This window comes from Dendrobates tinctorius, unplaced genomic scaffold, assembly GCF_039654945.1.
Source record: "Dendrobates tinctorius isolate UK_male_01 unplaced genomic scaffold, ASM3965494v1 ptg000151l, whole genome shotgun sequence".
Lineage (NCBI taxonomy): Eukaryota > Metazoa > Chordata > Amphibia > Anura > Dendrobatidae > Dendrobates > Dendrobates tinctorius.
The window spans coordinates 2,466,622-2,473,010 of NW_027361818.1; the positions used below are offsets into that span (position 1 = coordinate 2,466,622).

Here is a 6,389-nt window from a genome sequence, read left to right on the forward strand (position 1 = left end):
GGGCCAAGATCACTTCTTTGACCCGCTCATAGTCCATACAGTTCTCATCAGGTACCGTGTGATAGGCGTCCGCTGCCCGGCCTGTCAGCTTGCTGGCCAGAACCTGAACCCAATCCTCCGGCTTCACTTGATGAAGGGCACATTGTCGCTCAAAGTCCTGCAGAAAGCAATCAATGTCTTCCTCTGCCTCCCCCAACTGTCGGAAGGCATTATACTGGACTTTTTTGTGGCTTACTGCTGACAGTACCTGGGCGGAGGCCAGAGCTCCCCCTGCTCGCTGACTCTTCTCTCTGCCATCTCCATCTTGGCTAGCTCTATTTTGGTCCGCTCTGCCATCTCCATCTTGGCTAGCTCTATCCTGGTCCGCTCTGCCATATTTTCCTTCAGATCAATACGCACATCAGCCATCACCTCTCGTACAATCTCTACTGCAGGGTTTGGGCCATAGAACGCCAGTCTGCTCTTTACCTCCCTCTGGAATTCAGTCTCTTCCGCGTTCACATTGGGGGGTGCTGCACTGTCATGTTCCATGATGGCTGCTATCAAATCCACTTTTGTTTTGTTGCTGGCGATTAATCCTCGAGCTTCCACCAGGTCTTTTAATGTATTCCTCTTTAACTTCTGGTAGTTGTTTTCCATTCAGTCCTTTACTCCTATAGACGGGGTATCATATCCCACTGCTGCCACCAGTGTAACGGGGTCTTCTGTGCTGTAGTACCTCTTACATTACCACCCCATTTCTCAGGAGGTCCACTCTGCTTTTCCTCACTTCTGGATGAAGGACGCTGGTTCGAAAGGCTTTGTAACATGGGAACATATAAAAGATCACTGCTACTCCATGTATTTCCAGTGTGACCATCTTTCACTCATCGGTCTCAGAATATATATACATACAGAGGGCAGGACAATGAATGTGTGTCGTGCCAGTAGATAACAGGCTCCAATTAAGATGCCAGACGTACATTACAATAGCCGTGGGATTTACAAAGGTGGGGGGAGGTCAGAAGTGGGATATCTTGTTTACCTCTGCCCAGGGGGTCGCAGCCAGTAGGTTGCTGCATTAAGGGCATACATCTCCTATTCTGTGTGCTGGGAGGTTCTGTAACAGAGGGATAATTAGACTACAGATGAGCAAATCAACTCTAAAGGCCCCGTCACACTTAAGGTACTGTCACACTTAGCGATGCACCAGCGATCCCGACCAGCGATATGACCCGGTCAGGATCGCTGGTGCATCGCTAAGTGGTCGCTAGTGAGCTGCCACACAGGCAGATCTCACCAGCGACATAGGTAAGTAGCGACCCCTGCCCCTGCTGTCAGACGAGGCGATCCTGACGTCCTCCCGCCCGCGTCCACGCCAGCAGGAAGCCCAGCAGGAAGCGGCCGACGAGAAACAGCCCAGGGCGTTCTCGCGCAATCAGCGATAACCAGCGGGGGAGCGGTCGGAGGTAAGTATCAGACATAGCGATATCGCTATAACGTCACAAAAACCAGTGACGTTATAGCGATATTACTAGCAATATCGCTTAGTGTGACAGGGCCTTAAGCGATCTCGCTAGCGAGATCGCTGATTTGTGACACGCCAGCAAGATCGCTGTGTGTGACGGGGATCAGCGACCGGCCCCCCTGCCGGTTATCGCTGATCGTGCTCGAGCGGTCTGGGCCGTTTTTCGATTGCTGGTCTCCCGATGCCCAGCGTGCATCGCTGCGTATGGCGAGAGACCAGCGATCAGCGACGCTGGTTGCTAATGTACACGTCGGGTATCCAGGAGACGCGTGTACGCCGGTTTCCAAGGTAAACATCGGGTATCCATGAGTCGCGCGGCTCCTGGATACCTGACGTTTACATTAGAAACCAGCGTCCAGCGTTGCTGGTCCTGATCGCTGGGGCTGTCTATGTGACAGCTCACCAGCGATCAGCCTAATGATGTCCCAGCGATCCCATCATGTCGGATCGTTGGTGGGATCGCTGGGAAATCGTTTATTGTGACGGGGCCCTAAGGGTTTGTGCAGACGGTCAGGAAATGTTGCGTACATCCGCAGCGGCCAGATGTTACAGCATAGTGGATAGGACTTCAAGAAATCCCATTCCCACTATGCGTGCTCCTACACCCGCGGCTCACTGGTGGAGATGGACATGCGGTGCCTATTTCCAGACATGAGTCTCCACGAGATAACTTTCACCATTACAATGTATTGGCCACTGTGAATCGGCACGGTTCAATGAACACATGCGGAATCACCTGCGTTCAGAAGGCGGCAGCGCTTAGGACACAGCTGACATGTGCTGCCTCCAAAGCGCTGCCAATTACTGATCACCTACCCTTAAAGAAACTACTATGCTGCAAATTTTCTTAAAAAAAAATTTGGATTCTAAGGAATTCGAATTTTCGGGGATTCAATTTATCTAAACCTAGATCATTCATGGTTGTTTTGCTGAATTCTGACCTCTTAAAGGGGTTGTCCAGCCTTGGGGTAGAAGTCTGCAGTCATTCTATGTCACTGCAGATTTGTGAATTCTCACAACGTGCACAGTGCGCACTGTGCGGATCCTCCGAGGTCGGGAGAGTGTGGATATGTGACCGCAAGTATTAGATTTGAATATTTGTGGACATATTGAAACTAGATGTGTCTAGTCTTGCTCAATAGCAAGGCTTTGCATGTCTATGTTTGTAGTCTCTTGCCCGCCGCTGGCATCGGAGAATCCTTACAGCGTTAGTGACATAGAGTGACTGCAGACCTACTCTCGCAGACAGGAAAACCCCTTTAAGTGCTTACTCACCTCTCCTGGGACCTGACCATACTTTCCTGCTTCTTTCAACCCAGTCTTCCAATTGCTCATTTTCAGTGATAACTTAGTTCTGGACCTCCTATGCCTGAGGGGTGTTAGGCACATTGTTAAAGGGGTTGACTATTGATGGCCTTTCTTTAGGATAAGTCATCAATATGAGATCCGTGGATGTGCAACACCCAGCACCTCCACAGCTCAGCTGTTCCCAATGGCGGCAGAATGTGATCAGTTGAGGAGCAAAACAACACAGCTCCGCCAACTGTATGTTGGCCACAGTGGGGTACTGCAGCTCCATCTCTATTTATTAGATGTGCAGTACCTGCCATGGCCACTATACAGTTGAAGGAGCTGTGCTGTTCTGCAACAGATGCTCATGGAGGTGTTGGGTGCAGCATTCCCCTCGGATCTCATATTGATGACTTATCTTAAGGGTGCACTCGGTGTGAGGGAGATCGGTGTGGGGGAAGCTGGTGTGGAGGGAGACTGGTGTGGAGGAGACAGGTGTTGGGGAGGCAGAAGATCGGTGTGGGTGATACCCGTGTGGGGGGAGACTGGTGTGAGGGAGATTGGTGTGGGGGGGGGGACAGGTGTGGGGGCGTTGGTGTGAGGGAGATCGGTGTGGAGGGAGACTGGTGTGAGGGAGGCAGGTGTGGGGGAGGAGACCGGTATTGGGGAGGCGGGAGATCGGTGTGGGGGAGATCCAGGGCCGGCCCGAACGTATAGGCGAACTAGGCGGCCGCCTAGGGCGCCGACCCAAAGGGGGCGCCAGAGAAAAAATAGAAAAAATTATAAAAAATCTTTTCAAAAGGCAAAAAGTTTTAGGGATGGAAAGAAAAGTGTACATATTTAAGGGCAAATATGACGCAAGAGAGGTTGGTTGGGTGGGCAACAATTTCGATAGAATCTGAAGTTGCTAAACAAATTAATCTCGGTGACTTAGTGTCATCTTTTTTTAAAAAAAGGCAAGGAAACAAAAATTTTAATTACCTATGGTCGTTTTTGTTTTGTGTTATTGATTACTTTGTATATATTTGTCCTATACAACTTCTCAGAAGATTAAAGTTAGGAGAGAGTTAATTAATCATTGTTGTTGTGGTTTATTTTGCTCCTAAATTTATATCCCAAGTTTTCATCTACTGCCAAGAATAGTAGGGGCGCAACAAAATAGTTTGCCTAGGGCGCCGTAATCTCTCGGGCCGGCCCTGAGGAGACGGGTAGGGGGGAGGCCGACGTAGGGGGAGACGGGTTTGGTAGAGACCGGTGGGGACGCCCAGAAGGTGCGAGTAACCCGAGGAGCTTCCGGCAGGAAATACTCAGGCAGCCGCTTCGCTCATCTCCTTGGCGCCCCGCGCTCGCATCTGGATTCCTGGGGTCTCTACAAATATTACTTAAAAAGAAAAATGAAAAAAAAACAATAGAATGTGAGCGACATGGGGAATAGAAACAGTGCAGAGAGGCTCCCCGCCCGGCTTTCCCCGGCTCCCCGCCCGGCTTTCCTCCCGGCTCTCGTCGCCGCCGCCGTGACACTCCCTGGTTACAGGCCGCCGCCGGCCGGTTGCCAGGGTGACGTCACCGGTCACAGCGGGCGCGCTCAGGCAGCCGGGAAATACTCAGAAATTCCCAACACAAGAGCAGCAGCCGGCCACACCTCCGTCTCCTGATTGGTCATGACGTCACTCATTTCCGGCGGAGGCGGAGTTTCCTTCGCCATAAAAGCCCGTGCTCCGGCAGCCAGCTCCATTCATTGCGCCGCAGCTGCTGTAAGCGCAATGTCGTCAACGCTAGCTAACGTCGCTGAGGAGGAGTGCGGCATCTGTTACCTTGACTACGACCAGGAGAGAAGGCGGCGTTCATTGGCGGCCTGCCGGCACGTGATCTGCTCCAGCTGCCTCGAGCACCTGGCGGTAACAGGCAGCGAAGTGACCTGCCCCTTCTGCCGGGCGCCTTCTCCGCTGTTGCCTAGCGACGATGACGTCACGGGGCCGTTGAAGTGGTTGAAGAGACTGTGCAGAAAGTCGAGGGCGGGGTCCCGCCGCAGAGGTGAGAGGGGGCGGGGTTATGTGCTTGATTGACAGGTTGCGGTTATAGCTTTAGTACTGCGAGGGGGCGGGGCTTGGGCTGTGATTGACAGCAGGTGATCTCACAAAATGGCGCTCTCCTAAGTGCTGGAGGAACGGATGTTCCAATGGATTAGACAGTACTATGGGCGCGTCTCGTGGAATGTAACGTCGTATTCCGGGTCTGCGGCGGATAGAAGTCTTACGTTAGCGTTTTCAGGATGTGAAGGAATTTTCCCTTTAATCTCTCCCCTTATAGACTGTGTGGCCAATGAGGACCTGCGGGACATGGCGATGATGTGCTCCTACTTCATGTGACGCTCCACCGGTGACGGTCGTGTTGGGACTTGTACTCCCCCCTTCCTGGACCTGGGGAGGGCGCTGTCTGCAGACATCCCGATGGCTTCACCTACTGAGGACTGACTGGAACAGCCAGGTAGAGAGGGGAGGAGGTCGGCCCCTGAAGACCACCCTGGCCTTTCCCGGACCCCTCCTTTGACTGCCGCTTGCAGGAGGCACAAGCCGCACCGCCTTACTGTGCCTGACCCTGGTGGTCCTGACTGGTACCTGTAAGGGCAGCGCCCCCTGCTGCTGACCTGGACGCCATCCTCGGAGGTCATTACTGGATGCTGTGGCCCCTGCTCCCATGATGCACTTTGCTATTTATATCTATTTATTACTAAGCTGTGATGGTATGATTTTTATAAATGTATTTATAACCTGTGATTTGTGTCTGTGTCCCTCAATAGTATATACACCCCCTCTGTCCCTGCGGGACCTGGGCTCTACAAGCCTCCATCTCTAGATCATGAGCCCTCCAAGACCCCCGCCTTTACATAGAGGACCCGTATAAGGCGAAGTTCACACGTTGCATTTCTTAGGCTGGTTTCACGCTAGCGTATTTTACATGCAGCACACGGCCGCCGCTAAGCCCCGCCCCCTGCCCGGTCATCTCCTCCTACTATCGCACACGGCTGCATGCGATCTGCGCACCCTATGCTAAAGATAGGGTGCGCAGATCGCATGCAGCCGTGTGCGATAGATGACCGGGCAGGGGGCGGGGCTTAGTGGCGGCCGTGTGCTGCATGTAAAATACGCTAGCGTGAAACCAGCATTATGGGCTTTTTTTTTCAGCAGATGAAGCCTGCTCTCTTGGCATTAAGAAACATATATGACCATACAGTTGTGCATTCATTATAGACTTGGCCCCTACATAGCAACCCATGCAGGGGAGGAGCCAGCGCCAACTTCAACTGGATGGGTGTCCTCAAACCCACAGTCAGCTGAATAGTGTTGTGGCGTAGAGACCCGTCTGATCCGTGCTCGGCAAATCTACCAGGATACAACAAATATCTATAGATCTCTATCCTGGTAGATTTGGGAAGCACAGGCTGGAGTCCAATGGGCCCTGTGCATGACTGTGTGTGCATCGCCGATGATGGCAGAATGGTTGCCATGGTGAAGATTATGACATCATCTGTTGACATGGTGAAAATGATGTCATGGGTATATGGGCACGGGACTATGGGATGGAGGATATG

The 6,389-nt window shown here is 52.3% G+C and overlaps 1 long non-coding RNA gene across 1 annotated transcript; it reads left to right on the top strand.

Moving 5' to 3' along the window:
- Positions 1-4,439: 4,439 nt before the first annotated feature.
- Positions 4,440-5,574, top strand: LOC141050185 (uncharacterized). Its single transcript, XR_012220479.1, has 2 exons — positions 4,440-4,831; positions 5,108-5,574. It is a non-coding gene; the product is annotated as an uncharacterized lncRNA (long non-coding RNA).
- Positions 5,575-6,389: the final 815 nt, after the last annotated feature.